A 26,348-nucleotide genomic window follows, 5' to 3' on the forward strand; every position below is an offset into this window, starting at 1 on the left:
AGGTCAGGTGCACTGGATGTTGGCTGCCTGGAGCACGGTTGAGAAGGATCCTGAAGCTGTCTAGAATCAGCGGGAAAAGCGTGTTGATCAGTTAATAATGTCTGCTTCTGAAGGGGACAAGATGACATGTGTATCATCTATAAAGGCCCCTCCAGCTTTGCTGGTCTCTAGCACTGTGGACACTTCTCAGAACATTCTGGAAGGACTAGGTAAATAGTTCAAGAAGGAGCAGCATAAGCCAAGCTAGGACTACAACCCTCGTAAGCTGAGCTGGCTCTGGGGAAAATTGAGAGTTCTATTTTTTTTTTTAAGATTTTATTTATTTATTCATGAGAGACAGCGTCAGAGACATAGGAAGAAGGAGAAGCAGGCTCCCTGTGGGGAGCCCGATGTGGGACTTGATCCCAGGACCCCGGGATCACGACCTGAGTAAAAGGCAGACACTCAGCCACTGAGCCACCCCAGGTGCCCTGGGAGTTCTATTTTTTTTTTTTTTTGACTACTATTCCAATTGTTCTGTTCAACAGTGTCTTTCCCATCCACAACTTTAGGGTCATGTTTTATCATATTTACTTAAAATTTTTTAAAATAAAAGGGTACAATAAACTTGTTTTTTAATGAAGAGTATATAATGAGTCAGGCTAAACATACCAGCCTTCCTGGGAGACTCAACCTTCATTGCAAGACAAAATCCTCAGCTAGTAAATTTCAAACTTTTTAAACCCACGCACTCCTTTCTATTGAAACCTAAAGTCTGAGCTTTCCCACCCTGATATACCTCCCTGGGAGCCACGGTATTGTCTGTATATTCCTACCAGTCAAGAAGATCTTCCTTTTCTGAAGTCTGTTGTGAAAACATTTTTGTGTTTTCCAAATACAAATTATAATATTTGTATGCTTCTTCAACACCCTCCCTAGTTCCCCTTGCCCCAGTCCCTGCAATCCCAGAGTTGCCTTGAAACAGTATAGTTTTCTCTTCCCACCCAACCCTCCATTGAAGATTCCAAGAACATCTCCCATTTTAGAACATTCTTGGACAATTTAGCAATGTAACAACTTCTCTGAGAGGTGAAGTCTATATCCCCTCCAAGGGAATCTGGCTCACCAGGGACTGTGGAAGAAAGGGGGCACTATGTAGGTCATAAAGGGTCATAAAGCAGTCCAGTTCCTGCCTGGTCCTCTTGGGACTCTCATCCTTGGAGCTCAGCCACCAGACAGCTGCGAAGCCCAGGCCCCGAGGAGAGACCATGGGTAGGTGCTCCAGCCAAAGGTTCCAGATGAGGGTCTAGCTAACAGGCAGCCCTCCGACCCCTGACCTGTGAGTGAAGGTGTCTTCAGGGCTGCTAGCAGTTGAGGTTTACCACTCATGCCCCAGGGATCATGGAGCAGAAGTGAATTGCCTTCACGGAGTCCTGCCCGGATTGTGCGTTCACCAGAAAAATAGACGGCTGTTGTTTTAAGCCTCTGCACTTTGGGGAGGGTTGTTATATAGCAGCAGTAAAGGAAACAAAAGTCAGAAGAGGGGTAAGAGAATATGTCATTGGCAGATTATGGGGAGAGACGCCTTGGGGAATAAAGGACCGCCCTCTCCCTATTTCACTCCTGACCACTAGGGTCCTCTGCAGTTGGGAGAGATAGCCATGACCTTGGACTTTGGTCCTTTTCCCCATTCCTTTCCCAGTGTTATTAATCAAATCCATGTGACTGCTTCTCCTCCTCCTCCTCCCCCTCCCCCTCCCCTCCCCCTTCTTCTTCTTCTTCTTCTTCTTCTTCTTCTTCTTCTTCTTCTTCTTCTTCTTCTTCTTCTTCTTCTTTTTTAAGGACTTTGGGTGAGTCAATTATCTGGTCTCAGCTTCCTCTTGTGTCAGAGGACCAGCTGGACTAACCACTAAGCGCCTTTCCATCTCTGACATTCCCATTTGCTCTCTTCATTTGATTTTCCCCATGTTTCTCCTTTTTTTCCAGATTTAACAATGAAAATTGTAAACTCAACAAAATCTCCACATCTCTGCTAGCATCTAATCCACTTGGGGCAGATAAACTGCAGGAATAGATTTTTTTTTTTTTCCTGTGAATTTGACAAGTGTGTTTGCACACCGCCTGGTGTTTTGTCTGCATTTTCTCACTTGTGGATGCCAGGAGCCCCATCGACGACACAGCATTCCAGGGACAACAACCATTTGTCCTCTTAATTCTTTCATCTTTTTTTTCAGCCTCCACCTGAAATATTTATGAATCTTTATTTTTTTTTTAGGGAGTTCAAGCTAAACAATATAGTTTATTGTGGGGGGGGTGCGGGGAATCTCTGGTTGTAATAGATTTGTGCAGATGGATTGACACGTAGTTTAGGAGTTGTGTGCTAGGTTTACACCCTGGGAGAATGGCAGCTGACAATCCAACAAAGGACAACTCAGTAGAGTACTATTAACCAAAATTTGGAGAAGAGAATCTGCTGTGTCTCTCTACTCCCACCAAGTTGCCTGCTTGCTTTACCCTGAGGCATGAATGAGCAGAATCACTACTTTGGAATATTCCTTCCAATTTCCAGATTTCAGGCAGAAGAGCCCTGTGGATGCTGAAAACCTACAGTGACGTGATGTTGTTGAAAACCTGTAATGTGAAATCACCTGCCTTCAATTGTTGGGCACTTGGGAAAGGAGTTTGAGGGTTGGAGGTTAGCAAAAAGTTCAGCAGCCATAAAGATGGGTTGAATAGAAATTTATAGCCTGTTTAAGATACATTTTACATGCGTACATTACATAGGAGCTGCCCTGTTCTATTTTTGATAACTAAATATTTATGAAGTGTTTATTAATGAATACTGGGAACTGATACATTTTTTCATCTGGTAGTGGTTATTTGGGAGTTTGAATAATCTTTTCCTTTAAAAGATACCATCATAAATATTTTATAGGCACATCTGTATCTTTGACATATAAGAATCTGTGAGTAGATAATTACAGAAATGGATACCATTTAGAATTGTATGTTCTGGACTGTAACATAATCTGGACAGAAAAGTATATAGGAAATTTGTTGATGCTATATTCTTAAGCCCTGGGGGCCCTTAGCTGGATGCTAGTTAAACTGAATTTGTACTTTTTTTTATTGGAGAATTGAAACCACTTTCACTTATTAGCGTAACTAATACGTTTGGTTTCACTTTTATCGCATTATTTCATGCATTCGGCCATTCACATTCCATTATTTTGCCTTATGGGCCATGTTTTCTTGTTTTTTTATTTACTCTTGTGTTGAAAGTATACAGCCAATATTCAATCTCAGTAAGTGGTTAATTGTACAATTTTCAGAAACACCTTTCCTTGTACATCCTATCCTTATTAAATCAAGGATAATACAAGACCTTTTGACTCCTTGCTCTGAAATGAGGAATTTGCCATGTGTTTAGCTATTCCTGCTCAATTTTTAGGCCATATCAGTATCATCTTAGGTACATTGTAGGATAGATGTGTTTACTAATATGGACATTTTTTATAATATATAGCCTGGTTTTTTTTTTTTTTTTTGTTTTTTTTGTTTTTTTTTAGGAATCCCTTAACTACATCTTTCTCTGCACATGTTTCTCTCAATTATTAACTCTGGTTAATGGTGACAGTTCTTCACTTTATAAATTTTCAGATCCCAAGCCCCCCGCCTTTTTTTTTAAGTAGGCTCTGGGCTCAATGTGGGGCTTGAACTCATGACCCTGAGATCAAGAGTCACATGGTCTACTTACTAAGCCAGTCAGGCAGGTGCCCCAACTCCTTACTTTTGATTCATCTGCCAGCTTAGGGACTATACCTTTGGTTAAAGTTTTTGGAAGAAGTGTGTCAGTAACAGAACTGTCTGTGTTGTTTTACCTGTCTCAGACTGTCTTTCCTTCACCTTGACAAAGAATTTCTGGATCACAGACTTCCCGCTTAACGCTCTATAGACATTTGCTTTGTTTTTTTTCTTGATTTCCATTGGTAGAATCTGATGGCTGCTGCATTTTGTTTGGTCTTTGTAAGTGATCTGTCATCATATTTCACTTTTTACTTAGTTTAGTGCACTTTCCCTCCAATCTCGAAATTGAAAAATGCCACTAACGTGTTCTTGTCTCTTTTCATAACTTTACTTAAAACAAGAATCTTTTTGGTTTGCATGCCCAGATGTTTGTTTGCTTTGTTTGCTTTATTGTTGTTGTTGTTGTTGTTTTTTTTCTGAGCACAAGAAGACTGCCTCCTATGAAATCACTGATTTTTCTTCTGTAGTACTCTGCTTCCTTCCTTAGGAATACTGCTGATCTAGGGATCAGATATTGGATTTCTAGCCCATATCTGTATCATCTTCTTGCTTATTATATTCATCTTTTTGCCTCAGTCCTACTGAATTTACCTGGTTAACCTCGTCCACCACAAATTGATTTTTGCCATGTTGAATTTTGCTTTTATGGTACCTCAAATGTGGATTTTAATTCTGTTACTGTTTTTAGCAGCCTTGCACACTTATCTCTGGCAGCCTCTTCTTCATCTGAGCCTACATTTCTGATTTTTCATCATTCAAAAGAGGGCACTTGTCATGATGAGCATGAAGTGATGTATGGAACTGTTGTCACTATATTGTACACCCAAAACTAACAGAACACAGCATACTAACTATACTGGAATTAAAATAAAAAACTTAACAAAAAAAGAAAAAAACTTGATTTATGAGGTTTCTTAATTGTTTAAAATTAAGAACAAAAAATCGGTACATCTGAACATTTCTTCTGTTTCCTGTAATCAACTGATTTCCCAGGTAAACTTTTCCTCTGCATACTTCGGGCAAAGTTTTCATGTGCATATTATGCAACCTTCCTATGGACTCCCCCCACCCCCCACTCCCCTGCCCGGTTGTGTGTATTTGTATCTTTTTTTTTTTTTAAAGGTTTTATTTATTTTAGAGAGAGAGCATACATGAGCAGGGAGAGGGCCAGAGAGAGGAGCAGAGAATCTCAAGCAGACTTCATGCTAGGCCCAGTGCATGGAGCCAGACAGGGGACTTGATCCCATGACCCTGAGATCAGAACCCCAGCCGAAACCAAGAGTTTGCTTGGATGCTTAACTGAGCCACCCAGGCGCCCCTGTTTGTATCTTTGAGCAAAGAGAGATTTCTTCCCCCAGGTCAGTCTCTTTTATCCCCTTTACAGGAATCCGCCTTACCAGAATCCCTTTTTTTTGATTTTAGGCTGGAGGCTAATTGATGTGCAGAGCCTAGAGCCACATTCCTGGTGATTGGCAAGCATTTATTAGGGCTGCTCTTCACAATAGAATTCTTTCTTGCTCCCATCACCTGATCTGTTAAGTGAGAGGAAGTGATAGTATTTCCAGGTGATTGAAATGTCTGTAATTCTTCTGCTACAAGTAACCTGTGAAGATCTATAGTCCACAGGGTCTGTGGCTCCCGGTTCACATCCATGAAATAAACTTTTATAGATATGTCTCATTTTGTGTCATGTTGTGTTTTGAGGAGTTCCTGTGTAAGACATTTCCCAAAGAGTATTTCATGGAAGGGGATGGAAATTTTAAGGGAAGACACTTAGAAGAGATCAATTAACTAGATAACTAATTTACATGACAAAGGGTAGAGTGGCCAAATATGTCTGGAGATGTTGGGCTAAATGGGTTTCTTCATGGCAGTAAGTTGTGCTTAAACATTTTGATGGAAGTCAAGAAAGGAAACTTGTGAAAGCAGGATGCAGGATATCTCTCAGCACGCAGGTCAACAATATAGGGGGCTTCCAAAAATGCCGAGAGCTGGACTCAAAGGCTCCGCAGACTCTATCTCCCATCTCTGCTCTTTCCAGAGCATCTCTTTCATTATACAAATCCCCACCTCTCACATCGGAGCCTCGTCTCCTCCTGCTCTGTAGTCATCACTGTGGGAAACGTAGTGATTGCAGACTTCAGAGCTTTATAGCTTGTGGCTTCAAGCACCAGAAAAGCCCCGAGATTTCCATTTCCTTTCCAAATTCCCGGGGAATAATCTTGGTCTCATTTGAATCAATTTCCCATCCCGGGACCTATCAAATGTGGCTAGCAGGTGGAGCCTGGGAAAGGAATTGTGATCGGCCAAGCTTGGGTCAGGTGCTTACTCTTAAACCAATCAGCTGCAGCCAAGAGCACCCTGGTCACACTGAACAAAATGTTCAGTGAGGAGGCTCAAGAAGGGGAAAGATGGGGGAAGGGCACTTTTCTAGAAGAGCTAGGGGGACTGGGAAGACAAAGCAATGTGTACAGAGTAGAGATGACATGGGTTTCTAAAAGGAGGCATGTTATATTTAGCTTTTCCCCAGATATATTTGACCACGGATATTTATTATGAAGGAGCAATTTGGCAATGAGTGTTGTGAGGAGGTGATGTTTTAGAGGACACCGAAAGAGAAGTGAGGAAATAAATGAAAAATGAAATGGGTCAGGGGAAGCAGAGGAGCTCTGGTTGGCTAAGGAAGCAGATTTTCCAATAGAGAGGGGCTGACTGCCTTGGTTTCTGGCTGGTGGCTTTGGCTCAGGGGTCTCCGAAGTAGGGGGCTCAGGGGTCTCCGAAGTAGGGGGTCACAGTGGTGGTGTTCGGGTAGAGCCTTCTGCCATCTCCCATCCCACCTGCCTGACCTTCTCATTGCCACAGAGGCCTAACCTGGAAGGTCCTTTCAGTGTCTCAAGAAAAAAAAAAAAAATCCCAATTTCCTTAACAGGTGTTTTCCATTTGGAGATGATTTCAGGACTTTCAGTCCAGGATCCACACATCTGGATGCAGCTCTTGGCTTGGAATTATGTCCTTCTCATTGCCCCAGTAAATAGTAGAAACAGAATATAATCATCAAATTTACCACGCAGGTATATGACTGCCATTTGTTAATGATGGGATTTATTGCAATAAAATTTATCTGCTCCAGTATCCTTTTTAATAAGGCAAAGTAGATCGTGCACTTCTAGGTTAATGTGCTGTGTATGCCTTGAGTCAGAATGTCAGCTGAACTGAGGCTGGCTGGTGTCTGTGCTCTCAGCTCACAAAAAAAGCTTTCTTCCACTTTCAGCAAAGTCCTTAAAGGTAAAGGTGATTATCTGAAAGAGCTAAGGGCAGCTTGCTGGTGGTGGGGGTAACCAGGAAACCCACAGATGAGGGGTTTTTCAAGCTTCTTTTCAGTCATACATCTTTGCAGTTAAAAATCTCTCCAGGAGACTCAAACAGCTGAGCTATTCTGGTTAAAGATGTCATATGCAGCTTGTACCTCTTCCACCAACATGGCCCTGGGTGGGGCTCACTGGATTTGGCCAAGCATAGTTTGAAAGCCCCTGCTGGTTATAAAAGGTGTCAGTCCTGGCTCATATTGTGTTCAGATGATGCTCAACCAATGGAAACTTTCCTCTTCCTTGTTCTGAAGCTACACTCTGTCCTCAGCATCATCACACCATTTTATGGGTTTTCTCTCTGGAACTCTTATCACTCCTTACGCTTGTCTTACAAAATTCAAATATACAACTTACTAATCTGTAATGTACTCAGAGGAAGGATTCATGAGTTCCTCAGATATCTAGTCATCACCCACATTTTCATGATTATGTTTTGTGCGTGTGTGTGTGTGTATGCATGCGTATTTGTGTGCATGTGTGTTTCAATTGTATGAGTCGGGATTCTATCAAACCCACCGTTATGTCTGGCATTTTAATCTTCACTCTCCCCACCCCAACCTTTTTTGTGTTTTTCTTGCAAACTATTTGTTGAAGAAAATGGATCATCCATGCTATATAATTTCTCACATTGTGAATTTTTGCAGTTTGCATGATTTAACATAACACATTTAAACAGAATTTAATAAGGATTTTCAACAGAGCTACACATTCACATTCCTGCAGTATACCGTGCAGACTCCCAGGTCGGGGGCCATGGCCCTTTACTGGTGTGTTCGCCAGCTTGGTTCATGCTCCTTTCTGCTTAAGGATTCCTTTGCTCTAGCTAGGCCAGTCAGCTTGACCTGCTGGTAGAGCATCCTCTCTGTCTCGGGATCATAGACTATTAAGGTATGAAGGACATTGAGTCAATCTCATATCCACGACTCCTATCCAACTGGAGTATTCTTTCTTTCATGGCCTACTGTCCATATTCATCATTTTTAAGACCAGACTCAAATCCACCTGGGAACTCAGTATGAGGGAATGGGAAGAAAATGTGGACTTTGGAAGAAGAAATATTGGAGTCAGACTCTTAGGCTGGCTGTTCTCCAAGCCTTTCTGATCTTGTGCCAGTTATTCAACCCCATAGAGCCTCAGTTTTTTCATCTGTATAATAGGAATGTTATAAGGATTGAACAAGACAAAATGAAGCAGAACAAAACATTCTTCCACTTGCTCAGGCCAAGAAACTCAGAGTTATTCCTTCACTCTCTCACATTCCATATTGGAGAAAAGACCATGAAGAGAAGCTAAATGTTGCATAATTTGGTCAGTTCTTCCTTTTGAGTCTTTTTTTAAATATAGGAAATATTTAAATAGGAATAGCTAACAGAAACAGGAATAGCTAACATATATTTATTATGTACTCTCTCTCAAGCAATTCAGTAGGACCTGATATCTAACAGCTTATTTATGCCTTGAAATAACTCTAGGAACTATTATTGTCATCACTCCCATTTTTTTTTTTACAGTTGAGGAAACTGAGGCCAAGCAAAATTCAATAACTTGCTCAATGTTACGCAGCTAGTAAGTGGTAGCACCTGCATTTGAACCCAGGCAGTCAAGCTCAAGGGGTTTAACTCCAGCCATGCAACTCAGTCCTCTGGAGCTATTATAAAATATCAAATGCATTGCATGCCAGACTCCATCCCTGATCAATAAAATCAGAATCTGGGGGTTGGACCTGGACATGAATGCTTCTTAAAAGCTCCTAGTGGATTCTAGTGTGCAGCCAGGGTTGAGAATGAATCACTACTTGTCATGTTGCATGTATGTTGACATAACGTCACTGCAAGTGAGACCAGTGCCCATGATTACTATCAGCCATATCTGTCCACCCTCAAGTGTCTACTCTTAAGCATCCTTGGGTATTATGTGGCCTCGTGGAGTGGGGTTGGGTGTTTAAGGCCCAGACATCACGTCCCAGGCACCCAGAAATCAGGGAAGCTCAAAATCTTGTCGGGTGGCCTGGGGAGCCACATGCATAGTTGAGGGATGACTACATTGGCCACTTCGTCAGTGGCAACTGGAAGACTCTTTAAACGCCTTGGCAGGACCTGTCACATCCCAAGTGAAATACATACGCATGTCAGTCACCTTTACATATTTCTCAGGCCAGTTGAGGTGAAAAATGTGTAGGCTTTGAACCATCGGAGGAATGCTTCATCAGCTGTCAGCCTCTGGACACAGTAGCAATCAGATTTGTAGTGACCCCAGATTTTGTCAGTCACTGTGTTCCCTCACCCATCTGGGAGATTGACAGTCCTGTCTTGTCACTTTGTCAAATCGAATGACAGCCTCTCCAGATTTGGTTATGCGTGGACAAGGGAAGCTGTCACAGAAACCTTGTCGATGGGATGAGCCAGCGGCAACTCACCACGGTCACGCGGCACGAATAAGGAGGACAGGGCAATTAGGTGTTCTCCAGCGTTAACACAAGAAGGCTGACAAATTAAAGCTTGTCAGCTACCTTAAAGCCACTCAATAATCACAAGATTTTGAATGCTGACAGATGAAGGCGGAAGTCTGCAATGGGAGTGATGGCCTTGACGTTCCAGCTCTCCCCTTTCAGTTTATCCAATGTAACTGGGGAAAGCAGGATCTCTCGAAGAAACAGCAAGGTGTCTGCAGCCTTGCGCAGCTTCTGCTGGGTGTGGGTCACACCAGGTAGAAAAAAGGGAAGATGCTGAGTTTGGATGCTGGGTTGGAAGTCTTAACTAGGCTCCCCCTGGATTACTTCATTGCATGAAAATGGAATGGAATCTATCAGATTCCATTACACAGAGTGGGGTTAATTATTTTTATCATGAATCATGGTCAATAAAATTTGAAAACCACTCTCCTAAGGAGTCCAGGGCCAAAGGAGCAAATTCTAACAATTTGTTCAGATGAGCAGATAGAAATAGAAAACACACTTCTGAGTTTTTACCAGGTGTCAGCTCCCCTTCTGGGCACTTGAGAAATACTAAGTTTAATTTAATTCTCACAACAATCTTATGAAGTAGATACCATATTACTAAACCCATGTCACAGATAAGGAAATAGAGGTGTGGTAGGTTAAGACTGGGGGCGGGGTGCAGAATAATGGCCCCCCAAAACATCCACAGTCCTAATGCTCCAGATCTGTGAATGTTCCCTGACATGGCAAAGGGACTTCGTGGGATGTGATCAAGTTGAGGATCTTGAGATAGGGAGATCATTTTGGATTTTACAAGTGGGCCCAATGTAATCAGTGAAAGAAGGAAGAGGGAGGAGCAGGCAGAGTCAGAGTTAGAGAAGGATTTGAAGCTGCTACCCTGCTGGCTTTGAGGATGGTAGGAGGAGGATGAGCTGGGAAACCCCAGCAATCTCTCTTCAGCTTTTGCCTCCTTCCATTTGACTCTTGCCCTTCTCTTCTCCTTGAAGCCCATATGACCTTCTTTGAGACTTGGCTTAAAGCTTAACTCTTCTAATGGGTCCTCCTTGATTTTTTTCAAAAAAGATTTTATTCATTTATTCATGAGAGACAGACAGAGAGAGAGAGAGAGAGGCAGAGACATAGGCAGAGGGAGAAGCAGGCTCCCTGTGGGGAGCCCGATTCAGGGCTCCATCCCAGGACCCTGGGATCATGACCTGAGCCAAAGGCAGATGCTCAACTACTGAGCTACCCAGGTACGCTGGGTCCTCCTTGATTAATGACACATACTAATGATAGTATGTTGTTGTGAGTGTGCCACTTTACACTTCTGTTTAGCAGTACATGAGCACATCCATTTGACCACAACTTGAATGATGCAATGTATTGTTGTTTTTAAAAGTCACTGTGGCACTTTTAAGGTAGAGTTGATACACATGTCCTAAAATAGATCAGCATTCTTGTCTTGATTAACTTAATTAACAAATTGATACATCTATTTTTGAATATATACATATATATACATATATATATACAACCTTCCTCCCCCCCATGAAAATTTTGTGTGTTTATGAGCCAAGAAACATTGAGAAATGATCATTTCTCATTTGTCTCTTTGCCCTGGTTGTATCTGCAGAACATCAACTAGCACTCTAGTTAATACACATGAAGTTGCAAGAATAGAAACATACAGAAATGAGAAGGAGCAATCTATTAAGAAATGAATACATAGGTTTTTGTGAAATGAAAAGGCATAAAGTCTGTTTATATTTTGTTATGTATTCCAGGTAGCTAAAGTTTTATGAAAATTAAGTGTTCTTGGTTCCATCAATATGTGTTTTGTAAAAAATTAAGGGTTGTATGGCTCCATTTATAGGATTTCATCTTTGGGGTATTTTATAAATCCTTTGAATAGAATAATAGAATCTTGTGACCTGGACATCTATTTGGCAACCCCATGTTTGCATTCAATTACGAGAATGTTGTGTCAGATCAAACAATGATCCAGCAGCAAGGTTTCAGCTCTCCCAGCCCTGTTCTCTAAAATGATATGAGACCAGGAATCGGGGGTGGGGTGGGGTTTTAGATTCCTGTCCCAGAGACCTCAGGAAAATAACAGGACCTCTCTGGACCTTCATTTACTCATTTGTGAAAATCAAGGGATTGAATTATATGGCCTCTAAGGTCTGTTCCATTCCAAAATTCCATGTTCCCATGATTCTGATTACAGTGCTGATTCAGTCATGCATGCAAAGTGCTGAATATTTAAATAATTGCTCACAGGTTGCACATTTCATCACTGTCAAGAGCCCAGAATTGCATGGAGGGGCAGCACTTTCTTCTCCAGTTACACGCTGAATGTAATTATACTTTAAATGACTTAATAAAGGAGGTGGGTGTCCTCCTTTGCAAGGGCTTGTCTTTCTGCTGTGCATGCTCTGTATGCAAAGGCTGCTCACTGTCTCCCAAAGAGGCCCAGGCCCTGGTGACCCAGCACCCTGCTCTGCTCAGCTAGTCTTTCTGGTCTGCACCTGCGCCTTTGAGCTCCTGATTAGGAGGTAGCAATATCTTTCTTATTGCTTCCTTGTACTCCCTTGAGGAGTACTTACCCCAAGATTATCAAGAGTCAGCCATAAACAGTCAATGAACACTTATTTTGTATGTCATATGTGTTATTGACAGTATCCTTATAATAAAATAAGCTAGGAAAAAGAAAGTGTCCTCAAGAAAATCATAAAGAAGAGAAGATACTGTACTGTATTTGTCAAAAAAGATCCACATATAGCAGAGGCACACAGTTCAAACCCATGTAGTTCAAGGGTCAACCATATACATAAATTTTTTTTTTAAGAGAGCCACAAGAACGGCGGGTTTTGTTGTCAGAACACTGCAGTTCAAGTTTTGGTTTCGATGTTTTCTATTTGTGTGGCTTTGGACAAATCCTTCCACCTTGCTAGGCCTCAGTTACTTTATCTACAATGGGGATAATGGGGATAATGGAGCCCCACAAGGTTTTTGGCTGTTGTAGGGACACAAGCAGAGAGCGTGGAAGTTTCTCTCCCTGGTGAGCACTCAGTGCCTTTCACTTCTGGAGAAGCTACGAAATGTACACTTCTTCTAGTTCGAGCAGCCTCTTCTTTTCCTTTAATTTTCTTAATTCTCTCCAGCTGCAAAAGTACAGATTGAAGGCTGGTGGGTGATTCTACTGCTCCCCAGACACTGCTCAGCCATCCCGATGTGTTGGCTGGTCAGGAAGTTGGGAGGTCCAGCTTCTAATAAGGAATGAGTGTTGGTGGCCCATTGTGACTTTGAATTTTGCTTATCCAACCTTAGGGCTAGAGTAGAACCACCTGTGTCTGTAGGTCAATTCCAGAAAGGCCTCACAGAGGTTCTGATGGGCCAGTGGGAGCTCCAGGGACTCCATTCCTCCATCTTTCACTTGAACAACAATGACTCCTTGGTGGCAGGCTTGTCTTGCTCATAGCCCCATGCTGGGCTGCGGTGGGAAAGGCCATGCACAAGGCAGTGTGGCCATCAGTAATAAAAACAGTAAAGCAAACAAAACAAAACAAAACAAAACAATCAAAAAAACAGTAAAGCATTTGTCAAGCCAGTGGGGACCTGCACAGCCCATAGATGGTGGATCTGGTGGGACCGTCTGTCCTGTGTCTTCCTCACACTCAGGATAAGGATTTTTTTCTGAAGCTTTAAGGGAAACTGTAGGACAGGCTTCTACTACACTTTGCAGACCAGTGGTTCTCAAACTGGGGTGAGTGTCACAATCTCCTGGAGGTCTTGTTAGAACATTGATTTCTAAGTCCCACCTCTAGAGTGGTACCTGAGAATCTTCATTTATTACAAGTTCCCAGGTAATACTGATGCTGCTGCTTTGGGGGCCCCCATCTGAGAACCTCTGATCAAGACTGCAATAACCTCCAGGCCATTGGATCATTTCATGGACCAGTCCCTGCTTTTACAAGTATATTTGCCTCAATGAACCAAGGCTTGGCTTGTACGAATTAGTGGTGCCTCTGACTGAGAGGAATCTAAGACTTGTGATCAGTGGCTAAACAGGACGGGACACTGGTGTCCTCTGTCACTGTGTTCTTGTTACCATGCCATGGTGACATGATCGATGGACAGATGCCAACAGACACAGTTAGAAGATGTACTATTTCTTTAATGGCAAAGAGTGTGAGAATGTAGGGAGACAGTTCCCTGAAGCAGAAGACAACATTGCAAACTCCCAGATGGTGGCTTGAGCTTCCCAGCCCACCCCCGGTCCACACGAAGCCATGTGGCTGCTGCGGATTCCTTCTGTGTGGTGTGAAGATTTTACGAGGCACAAGAAGCTTGCCTTTGCCAGAGAGGCTCGGAGAGGTTTCTGTACCGTTTTGGCACGTCTTCTACAGACACACGTTTTGGTAACTCTGGCCAAGTGCCTGCCTGCTTAGCTGTAAAAATGTATAAAACTGATGCTAGCATGTTCCTGCAGGATGGGTGTATTGAAGGTCAACTTCATGCCTCTGCTGGTCCAACTGGGCCCTTTTCCCGAAGCGTCTCTGGGTTCTGGGTCTCTCCTGCCTCAGTGTCCACATTTGACACCTTCCCCAGGAAAATCCTTTAGATGATTAAGAACTTTCAAAGGGGAGGAGCTAAGAGAGGAGGAAGGAGGAGGGCAGATGCTCCCTCAAATACTGAATTCTTCAGAGCAGGTAAGAAGTTGGTCAGGAATTTTATTTTCTTTACTGGCCCAAGCAGACACGTGGTAGGGGAAGAGAGGAAAAGATAGACAGATCCCCTTCTTTCGAGTATCCTGCCCCAAACTAGCTGTATCAAGAAGCCCTGGACCGTACACTATTGGGGCAAATGTGTCTTCCCAGTGGCAAGAGCCATCTTGTTTCAGGAGGATTGACAGGCCTCTACCTCGGAGGTAATGGGGCCTTGCAGGGACTGCACACTTCACATAGCTCCTCTAACTTTTCTTTCGACTCTTCCACCCAAACCTCAAGCTGTGACATGTGCCTCAATCACCTGGACAAATGCAAGACCACAGTATGAGAGTTGTTTCTAGGCTTGTGTGTCATTTGCTCACCTTAATCTTCACCCTTTGACCTCCTCTCTCCTGACTCTGCTGGTGCCTTCAGGGAAGCCATCTCTCTTCTTCCATTTCTCTCTGCTTGGCTGGTCTCTCTGTCATGGTGTCTGGGCAGGTAGGGATTTACCTACAAGCCCTCCAGTGACCCTTTCCATGAGAGCTGTCAGTTCTCCGTCTGTGTTCATTCTTTTGCCTATTAGTTTATCAAGTACAGGTTCATTGAGTGTGGTCAGTTGCCAGGCCTTGGGCAAGTTCCTGGAGATCCACTGTTCCTGAAGTGATCAGATGCCACATGTACCTGTCAGGCTGTCACCTGGTGAGTTACAATGCCACTTGGCCATTTTGAGCCTCTGTTTTTCCAAGCTATGGTTCCCACATGCTGGATGGCTGACTGGTGTCTGGAGCACTTGTTAAAAACACAGACTCCCAGGATCCTTCCATGAAGACTCCTATTTGGTGGGGCTGAGGTGGAGTTTGGAAATCTACAGCATTTTTAAATGGTTCCTAAATTAGAGCAAGATAAGATGATACTAAAATTTGAATGGAAATTTAGATAATAATGATCATACCAATGACTTAAAAAAAAGAGTGTGTGTGGGGGAACACATAGTAGATATTAACATATCATAAAGCCTTGGTAATAAAAACAATAAGACATTTGGTCAAGTAGATCAATGGAAAAGAATAGATAGAAAGTTTAGAAGCAGACCTAAATATATGAAAGCATTTAGTAAATGGTAAAGGAAGAATTTCAAATCAGTGAGGGGAAATGGATTGATCCATAAATTGGATTGGGTCAACTGAGTAGCTTCTGGAGGCAAAACAAAAGCTGGATCTACGCCTCATGTCTACATCAGGATGAATTCCAAATGGATCAAAGATCTAAAGCAAAATACAGAAGCATAAAAGTATCAGAAGAAATCATGAAAGATGAAGTATATAAATTACCTGACACTATGTGGTGCTCCATAGATAATTGTTAGTATTAGGATTGTATTATAGGTATTATGACTGCTGTCATGATTATTAAAATTAACATGAAAATTAATATTAGTGCATACACATGCTGGACGGTTCAGACACACACAGAATTATATTCTTCTGGCAACTCTAGTTTTTCATAAACTCATGCTTCTTTGCCCCAAATAAGAAGCCATAAAAGGGAAAGGACATTGTCCATTCAAGGACGGGTGCACAGCAAGATGGATCCCACTCAGCCAGACATTTTTCAGGCGTAGAGGAGAAAAGTAGATATTTTCTCTGGAAGCTTTTCCTAGCTCAACATTATTGGTTGCCTGCCCAAGTCCTTAAGTGAAGAAAACCATCACTGAAGACAAAAATGTGTGACCCCAACAATATGTTTCCATCTCAGTTTACAAGATGGACCCTCAATGCCTGGATTTTGGGAGGACATTCAAAATTTGTAAGATAGTGAAGAACGGTGAAAGGAGGGCTAATTTGTGTTGTATTTGACTTGGGTTATGCCAAGAGTTCTCAGAGACAATATCCTAAGTATAACTTCTAAGAGAAAAAAATTTGCTCAACTGAATTTAATTGAAATGAAAAACGTCTGGTCTTTCTGAAACACTATGAGAATAAAAAGATGTCGAATCACTATGTTGTACACCTGAAATGAATGTAACATTCTGCATCAACTCTACTTCGGTTAAAAAAAAAAAACAGAGAGAATAAGAAGATAAGCCACTGCAGGGAGGAAATATATCTGCTAAGTGATTTGTGTCCAGAATAGATATTTCAACAAAGAAGATGTGTGGATGGCAATAAGCACATAAAAAGATGGTCAATATTATTCATCATTAAGGAAATTCAAATTAAAACCACAATGAGATGCCCCTGCACACCTATTAGAGTGGCTAAAATAATAAAGATTGACCCAGTGTTGTTGATGATTCAGAAGAACTGGTTGTCCTCCCTGGATGGTGGGAGAGCCACTTTGGAAAAGAGTGTGCCATTTTTTTAACAAGTTAAACATACACCCACTATGGGATCCAATCAATCCATGTCTACATGTTCAATGACGAGAGAAGAAACTTTTTTTCCATGCATGTGCATAGTATTTTTAAGAGGTGAACACTAGAAATAATGCAAGCAGTTATCGACAGGTGAATGGGTAAACAAACTGTGGTATAGCCATACAGTGGAACACGACCCAAGAATCCAAAGAAATGAACTCCTGAGACACATAGCATGGCTGAATCTCAAAATAATCATATTGAGTAAAAGAAGTCAGACAAAAAGGAACACTTACCATGCGGTTCCATTTATATAAAACTCTCGAAGATGCAAAGTACCTGACAGGGACAGAAAGCAGGTCAGTGGTGGCCCAGGTTGGGGGTGGATGTGGAGAAGAGGAATTACCAATGGCAGAAAGAAACTTTCAAGGGTGATGATACGTTCATTTTGTTGAATATGGCAATGGTTTCATGAGTGTATCTATATGTTGAACCTATCAAATTGTATGGTTTACATATGTGTGCCTTCTTGTGTGTCAAATACATCTCAACAGCACTGTGAGATACTGATTAGTGACCAAGGAACAAACACCTGTCCACTGGAAGGAGGAAATTTCTGAAGAAAGGAGAGATTTATAAGACAAATAGAAATTTATTTTCTTTTTTTTTTTCTTTTTTTCTTTTTTTTAGAAATTTATTTTCTCATGATTTTGTAGGCTACAAGTTCAAGGTACCAGCAGGGTCAGTTACTTTTGAGGCTGGCCTCCTTGGCATGTAGATGGCCGCCTTCTCCCTGTGTGCTCACAGTTGTCCCTCCGTGGGTGTCTGTGTCCTAATCTTCCTTTTCTTTTCTTTTTAAAAAAGTTTATTCATAAGAGACAGAGAATGAGAGAGAAAGAGGCAGAGGGAGAAGCAGGCTCCCTCCAAGGAGCCCAATGTGGGACTCGATCCCAGGACCCTGGGGTCATACCCTGAGCCAAAGGCAGACACTCAACTGATGAGCCACCCAGGTGCCCCCTAATATCCTCTTCTTATGAGGGCACCAATCAGATTAGTTTGGGGCCCACCTTCATTACCTTATTTAAGCCTAATTATCTCGTTAGAGACCTCATCTCCAAATACAGACTCATTTGAGGCACTGGGAGTTAGGACTCCATCATATGGATTTTGTTTGTGGGGGACACAGCCCAGCCCATACCATGGTGCGTTTGATAAAGTCACGTTAGTGTCCATGGCAAGAAAACTTGTCTGGAAATCAAGCAAAGATTCTGGCTTCTCAGCTCCTTAGTCGAGGAGTGTGGGCTGCATCACTGAAGTCACGCAGGGTCCTTTGTCTGAAAGTGGCAGACATTGTTGGTTGCTTGCCTGGCAGCTGTCTTGTGGCCCTGTGGGAAAAGTTGAGGATAGTAGAGTCTGGAATCAGTGAGCAGCCCGGAAGCATCCACCATCAGACTTTCTAAGTGAGAAACACTTAGAATACATTCTGTTTGCTGTGTATTCTGTGCCTCTTTTGCCAGAGCAGCCGATGCAATGCACCAGTAGGTGCCTCTGCAAGATTGCCGTGAGGACCACGTAGGATAAGGCACAGAATGTAAAAACGCCTGGCATGTAGTAGATGCCTTATTAATGGCAGCTTTTCCTACCATTGATGAGAAAGTCAGCCTTTGGACATTTGGAGAAAGCACCCCCTGTTTTCTGAGAGCCCTGCTAATCCCTAAAACAGAGCATTTCGAGGCCGCTTCCAAACGTCCTTGTGGCAGGATAGTTATTTTTCTTCCCTAACTAGTAGCAGGTGTTTGGCTGTGTCCATTAAAAGCCATTCCGCGCTCCCCTGACAAACGAGTTTTTTATTTAGTGGTGTAGGATCAATAATGTGGTATCTCATGTGAACTATTAAAATGGAAAATGTCTGCTGGGCTGACAATTGTATTATCGATATGTACTGAGCAATAAATTATGTGAAACAAAATGGAGCAACCGGCCTTACAAAAGGCTTATCTGGGGCACGGCTGGCTTTGTTACAGCCGGAGCCATGGCTTCCCAGGGCTGCATTTGGAAAAGCACTCGATGGAACTTGGGCAGCTTTCCATCTCAAGTGGCTGCTGGCTGTCTCGGCTCTTCTAAGTCAGATCAGGTCTGCTTGGAACCAGCTCCTCTCTCCCCCTCTTCCCAGCCAGGTCCCTATGAGTCAGTTTCCCTTCTAACTGCAGTGCCTGTCCTAACCCTGGGCCCTCTGGCAGGGCTGACTGTTACATATTCCATGTCTAAGAAGATGGCATTTTGGGAACCTAGCCTGGTTCACATTGGATGTCCTTGATTCTTTTCTTCAATGCCAGTCATGGCTTACCACTGTGAGGTGGGATTTCTCCAGGATTCTCATGTGCATCTTGTCTGTGGTTGCTTCCTGACTGTTAGCTGCTGGCCTCTGTGTGTGACCATCCTGCTCCCTCTCCGTTGTCAGCCTTCCCCTGCTGAAGGGAGTTGAGAGATCTCAATCATGCTGATAACTCTTTTTTATTTTTTTCAGGATTTGTTTTCATCATCATCATTTCCATAGGACCCAGCCCTTGGGTGCCATCACTGTGTGGTATTGAGTAGCAAGGTGTGCTAAGACCTCACCTATCAGGAGGAAACAGAGAGGAAGAAGGCTGGAGATCAGGCAGGATGGAGGCTGGGCAACTGGCTTGGTGATGGGGCTGATCCCCAAAGGAGGTGGTCAGAAGTCTGAAGCACAATGTCAATGGTTCTTGGTCAGGCCAGGAGAGAAGCTGGCGGTGGGAAGAAGAATGTTGCAGCCTAGACCCCTTACTGGACTAGAGCAGCTGGGCATTACACATGAGTCTCAGGCATCCCTAGAAGCCCAGATACGGTTCTCCAGGCAACCACTTCTGATCTGAGCTGGCACCCTGAATGAAGTCTTTGGCTCTATCTGGCCCCAAGGCATGGCTATCGATCAGGAAAGTATGTGTACTGGGAGTAGTGGCCAGATTAATGAGAATATCTGAGAGAGGAAGAATATTTGAAAGGGCACATTAAATATTACAATATAATTTCATGACTGAAAACACAAAATGCCTATTATTTTCTTAATAGAAATTACAGATGATAAAGTTCCACCAAAATGTCTTAGATAGGTATACAGAAAGAGCAGAGATTCTCAAAGAAAAGGGAGCAGCTCCTTCTGGGGACTGTATCAGCATCTTGAAGGGAATGTCAAGCGTGTGATTACTCAGAAGCAGGTGAATTTATTTATTTATTTATTTTTTTAAATTTATTTTTGTTTATTTATGATAGTCATACAGAGAGAGAGAGAGAGGCAGAGACACAGGCAGAGGGAGAAGCAGGCTCCATGCACCGGGAGCCCGACGTGGGATTCGATCCCGGGTCTCCAGGATCGCGCCCTGGGCCAAAGGCAGGCGCCAAACCGCTGCGCCACCCAGGGATCCCAGCAGGTGAATTTATACTGAGAGTCCTACTGGATTCCCTTATAACAATATTTCATCCTTCCTTTAGAATCTAAACCCCTGGATTTTCAACAGGAAGATGGTGGCCTAGCATAAAGGTCACATTTTCTGCCTTACCTTCGTAGCTGGGTCTGATGTGTGAGTAGGTTATGGCCAGTGGGATGTAGCAGAAGTATTACATGGCAGATTCTAGAGAGTTGCTTAAGAGCAGTTGGCATCAACCTCAGCTCTTTTCTTCATCCCTACTTCCATTTTGCCACTTGGCCAATGCCAAGCAGTCTTGGATCTTGAGGAGGGCTATACTCTAAGGATGGCTGAGCATTGAATAGAAGGATCCCAGGCCCTTGAAGAGTTTGTGTAGCAGAGTCTATTAAAAAGAGACTGGAACTTTCTCTCATTGGACAGGGAGTAATTTTATAGAGTAATCAACTTCTGTCATGTTAAGGCCACAAAAGTTCTATTATTTTATCTTTTTTTCTGTGACTCATAGATGAAACCAATTCCATCTAATATGGGGTCAGAATTGATTTGAGAAACTTTAGCCCAGAAGGAAGACCCTATTATGCCTTTTCCCTCCATCCTCCATTGATACTGTTTTTTTTTTTAAATTTTTGTTATTTCCAGATGACACAAAGTCAAGATTCTCACTAATGTGGTAGGTGGTCTCTGAAGATGGCCACCATTGATTCTTTCCCTCCCATAAGTATGTGGTGGTTCTCACACCAAGAGCCTTAAGTCTGGGCTGGCCTTAGTGAGTAATTTGACCAATAGAATATGGCCAAGTGATGTTCTAGGATTTCTGAGGCTAGGTCATCAGTCTTGTGGCTCTTGTCTGGGACTTTTGGAATGTTTATCTTTGGGACATTCTCCCTCAGCTATGCTGCTAGGCTGCGCTAAGCCCAAGCTAAATAGAAAGACCACATATAGGTACCCTGGGTGACAGCCTCAGCTAAGCTTCTAAGTAACGGCCAGAACCAATAGCCCTGCAGATGAACAAGCCACCTTAGACATTGAACCTAGGTGAGCTTTCAGATAACTGCACTCCCAGCTTCCATCCACATGAGACATCGCAAGATAGATTCACCAGTCTACCTACAGAACCACGACATAAAATGATAAATTGCTATTTGAAGCCGCTAAATTTTGAGATGGTTATGACACAGAAAAATACATAACCATAGCAGCCAATACAATCACAAAGATATACTCTGGGTGAAAATGGACAAGAGACATTTAAGAAGAAAAGGTTAAGTCTTGAATACTGGGTCGGTGGCTGTAGCTGACCAATGACAAAGTCCGGGTTAATAAGGAGCAGCTGTCCTCGTGTGTGACATCTTGGGGGATGTGGATGCTGGTGAAGCACACAAATGGCCTTAATTTCCCAACTCTTACTGTTCCCATAAGTCATCTCCAAGTCTCAGTAGCATGGTCCAACCAAAAAGGAATTCCCGCATTCTCCGGAGGGACTTGGTTTTGAAATGCTTATCTCCATCTCTCTTTGCACTAGGGCTCTTCCTCTTGGCTGTACAATTAGGCTGCCTTGGTTAAACTCCTTTATCAGATCTCCCCTGTTTTGCAGAGCGCCTATTTTGTGGTATAGCCCAACCTGGCCGGGATACATACCCTGTTCATCCCAGCCCCAAATGAATGACTGACTGGCTCGTGCCCGATGAACTGCTTGTCTCAGAGGTCTTAGCTAACTGCCAGATATGCACTTGTGGGGGTAATGTACCTGCCCTCTTTACAGTGCCTTTTGTACTAGGTCTTTGCTGTATAGAGACTCGATCACCAGAGATGGCATGCTCTGCTAACTCAATGCACCTTCTGCAGGGTGCAGCAACCAGAAGAATTTGAAAACAATCCAATACCAATAGAAATTATTCCAGTGAGACGTCACCAGCACTCCCTGGCATCCACAGCAGCCTTACTTATTTTTCTCCTCCCTTCTGCCTCTCCCTACTTCCACCCCCACCTCCAATAACCAGAGATTCTACTGCAGAATTGAGCTTAATGTCTCCTATTCATTCCCTAAGCGTTGAAAGGGATAATTGGGAGGTAATTGCATTACTGTGCAGTTTGTAGTTAACCTTCTATTTTGGCTCTTAACATGCATATCTTTGCTCCAGGAGTACATTAAGGATAATTATAGGCAATTCCCTGCCAGATCCAGAAAAGGGGTTTGCAATGAGCATGGGGGCCCACCAGGAAGGAAGAGTTAATATAGCTAAGTCTGAAGCATATCCAAGAAGGTAAATGAATTAAGGTCAACTTGACATGAACTTTAGCCAAGTGGAGCTGGGGAAAATTAGAGTCAGATAAAAGTCCTTTCTCGAGAATGACTGTGTCCTAACAAAACCCAGAGAAATTGTCATCCGCTCATTTATTCAACCAGAACCCAGAGTTCTTTCTCTCTGCTGGGCTCTGAGGGGAGGTGGGTCAGACTGTGTTGAGAAGGATCCCTGGTACTTGGCTTGGACTGATATTTGTCAAAGCACCTCCATACAAGATGGTCTCTAATATAGGCCTCTGGGATCAGATGTGATGTGGTTTAACCTTGAGCAGCACCGAAAGAAATAAATCTGTCATCCCCATGGTGTTTAGGAGAAATCAATTATCTTCTATAATTGTGCACTAACCCTTCGAAAAATGAACATTTATGTGCAATACTATTTCCTTCCATCTCAGATGCAAATAACAACAACGACAAAAAATCCTGAGGATGGAAGCTAAACCCAGATTACTGGGCTCAGGGGGCTCCCCTTCACCAACCCCAATTACCACAGGATCTCGGGTCAAATTGCTCAACTGCTCCGTGCCTGAGGTTACTCACTTGTATAATAAGTGAGCTATGCCTGGTCACTTCTGTCTCTAGTGTTTTTTGGTTTCTTGTATTTGTATTTATCCTCCTCCTGCTCAGTATTCGGTCTAAAAATCTTAAAAGAACGTTGTCCAGATACGGGCATTGTTGAAATGGTGTCTTGCTGCTCTGTTTACCTGTGACGATCTAGAACAAGAATCTGGCAACTTTTAATTTTCTGGCTGGCTGGAAGCAAATGAAGAACGGATATTTCTCTGTTGACCAACAATATTCACATCTCTTGTTTTCCATGGCCCATCATGGATCAAGCTGAGAGGGCTTTATGCTCATCTATCACTGGGAAGAGAAGGTTGGTGAGCAGGGTAGATTGTTGAGTGTTGAGTTTCACTGACTATATGGTTTTCTTTGCAAAAATAGTCATAGTAGTGGCTCAAGGATTCCAGACAATATTGATGAGGATTAATGATCCTGTAAATCGGTGTTTAAAATAAATAAAAGGATGAAAACAGGGATTAGGGAGAACTACAGTGGGTTAATAGATTAGGTGTTCAAAGGCAAGTTCCTACAAGATTATTTTAGCAATTAGTGGGAAACGTTTTGTCACAAACAAAATAAATCTGCAATCAGAAAATAATTTGCAATCAGCTTTGCAAGTAAAATAGCATCCTTTCCCGTCAGTTGAAGGCGTTTTGAGAATTAAGTGATCAAGTCAAGAGTGATGCTTTCAGAAGGTAAATGGTTAGAACCGATTATCCTGGCAATTAGCCAACTGTGAAGCATTAACTGGGGAGGCATTTTTGCAGAAAGCATTTCCTTTGAAGAAGCTGTCCGACCGCACTCAGAACAGAAATACCTTGGTGCGGGGAGGTTGATGGTGCCTTCCTGGAAATCAGCAAATGCGCTCGTAAAAATGCTCCGCCAGCCATGAAGGCGGCTGTCCCCTCATAATGAACATGACCCTCTGCCACACCACGTGAGCCACTTGGTGTGGACAAGTAACAAGCTCCTCAAATATCTCCAAGGATCAAGGTCTTTATGCATCTGTAGACTTCTTTGGAGACCAAACTGAAGGGTGAAAGTGGTTCCTGCAGATGACCTGGCAGCCCAGCAATTAAAGACTGACCTTGGAGAGATCATTAATAGGCAAGTTATCAATATTTTGCCTAACTTTTACTGCTGACCGTAAAGACTCAATTCAGCTTTAATGAGTGTATTTTAAGCAGTGACTTTCCCTCCTCACTCCGGCAATAAAATGGAAAATGCAAATCTGAAAGGGCATACAGGCTCTTAGTGTGCTGCTAATCTGCCCACAAAGGGAAAAGACTGTCTAGATTTTGCAGTATTTGTGTACTGCAAGCAGGAATGTTCTAAAGTCAATTCTCAGTATGCCTCTGTCTCAGCCAACTGGTTGCTAGTCATGCATTATCCAGCATTTTCCCACCTAATTTCTCTCTTAAATATTTATAAAACTTGCCGAGGCTGCAGAGATCCAAGAAATAAAATAGAATTATCTTAATAAAGGAAAGGTTGGGATGTGTCATTCTGATTTAGAAAGCCCATTTCATGGTGTGTGTTGAAACAAGAAATAATTAATTTGAGAAGTCCTTGATCTCTGACTGGAGTTGCATTAATGATATTATAGTATTAAATATAATAGTATTTCACCTTCATTATCCTTGTGTTCATTCTGAGCCCTTCTCCTCACGATAAGAACCGTGTCCATGGCTGGAGATGATTAAAGTCTAAAAGATTGAAACGGAAAGGGCTAATTTTGTGAAGCTCACTATTTACTCTGGATCTTAGCCACTTCTGAGCTCAGATATCTCTTTGTCTGACTCTCCACCTTTTCCTTTCCAAAGAGTTTGGCTAATTCAGTTCCATCTTTCACTGACTTTACTTCTTTCACGGCCCCGAGTTTACGATCTACCCAAAGTCAAATGAAATAGTGTTATGGACTGAATGTTGGTGCTCCCCAAAGTTCAGATGTTGAAATCCTCAATCTCAATGTAATGGTATTGGAAGTAGAGACTTTGGGGCGGGGTGTTAGGTCATGAGGGTGCAGTCCTCACCAGTGGGGTTAGTGCCTTATGAAGGGGACACCAGAGACCACTCTCCCTCATTTCACCAGGTGAAGATACAAAAAGAAGTGGCAGTCTGCAACCTGGAAGAGAGATCTTGCCAGGATGTGGCCCTACTGGCATCCTGATCTTGGATTTCTAGCCTCCAGAGCTTCGAGAAATACATTTCTGTTGTTTAAAGCCACCCCAGTCTTTGGTGTTTGGTTATAGCAGCCTGAACTAAGAGAGTATGTTAACATTGCTTGTGGGCTGCATTTCTTTATCCCATCTATTTTTGTTGACACAGAGGAGGATGGAACAGACCAGTGCCAGGTGGAGAAGCCCACACCACTGTGGACTAATACCCATCACGGTGGTTGAGGGCAGGTGCCTAACTCCCTGACCAGCTTCGTGTATGCCAGGAACCTGGAATGCACTCTGTCTCCTTTGCTTTGGGGCCGCTCCTCCAGATCCTGCTATCATGTTTTAATCCATTTTTGGATTTTCTCTCACGACAGGGACATCACTCCGACCTGTGACCAATTTCTACGTGGGCACTGTCTTTTCAACCTTCACACTCAGTTCTTGGACTGAGTCTCCCCATTGCACCCTGGGATTGCTCCGTATGTGATACCCCTGCAGGACATTCTGCATGGAGAGCAAAGCACTTATCTGTGGCTCTTTTTTCTGCTAGGTTTTTGTTGTTGCTGCTGTTGTTGACTGTCATATTTTTTCCTCCTAACTTTTGTAATTCTTAGCTGTAAACTCATATCGTATCTGTGATAGTTCTTTGAGGGCATGTTCAGAGAATGGGTATTTGCTTCTGTTTGCTTAGGGATATTTGCCAGTTGCTTGGGGGCATTACCATATCAGGACCACTTTATATTCTCAAATTGTGCTTTAAAAAAATCAAATAGTATAAATTCAGGTCCCAAGCCCCTGTGAGAGCACATTTGTGGTTGAGAATTCTCAAGAGAGATTAAGAACTAATCCCTACCTCCTTCTTTCTAAGGAAGGCTTAGCAGGCAGTTTGCCTTCTCATCTTCCCTTGCAACTTTTTTTTCTACTTCTGGCTTCATTAGAAGTGTGGCCCCTCGAAAGCCTGGTGTTGTACAAGAATGTTTGATCTCATGTGGATCCCAGGCTATCTGTCTTTTCTCTGCGTGGCCCTGGAACGGAAGTGCAAAATCCTGTGGAGTAGAGAGGTGAGAAGTAAAAGATACTCTGGGGAACCTGCTAGATTCAGCATTCTACTACATTCCTGGATTTCTGCCCCTGTTTCCTGTCTTCTCTTTCTCTTTTTTTGGGGGGGGCGGGGAGGAGCTCTGGGGGATTTCTTTACTTCCAAAA

This window comes from Canis lupus, chromosome 8 (genome assembly GCF_048164855.1).
Source record: "Canis lupus baileyi chromosome 8, mCanLup2.hap1, whole genome shotgun sequence".
Lineage (NCBI taxonomy): Eukaryota > Metazoa > Chordata > Mammalia > Carnivora > Canidae > Canis > Canis lupus.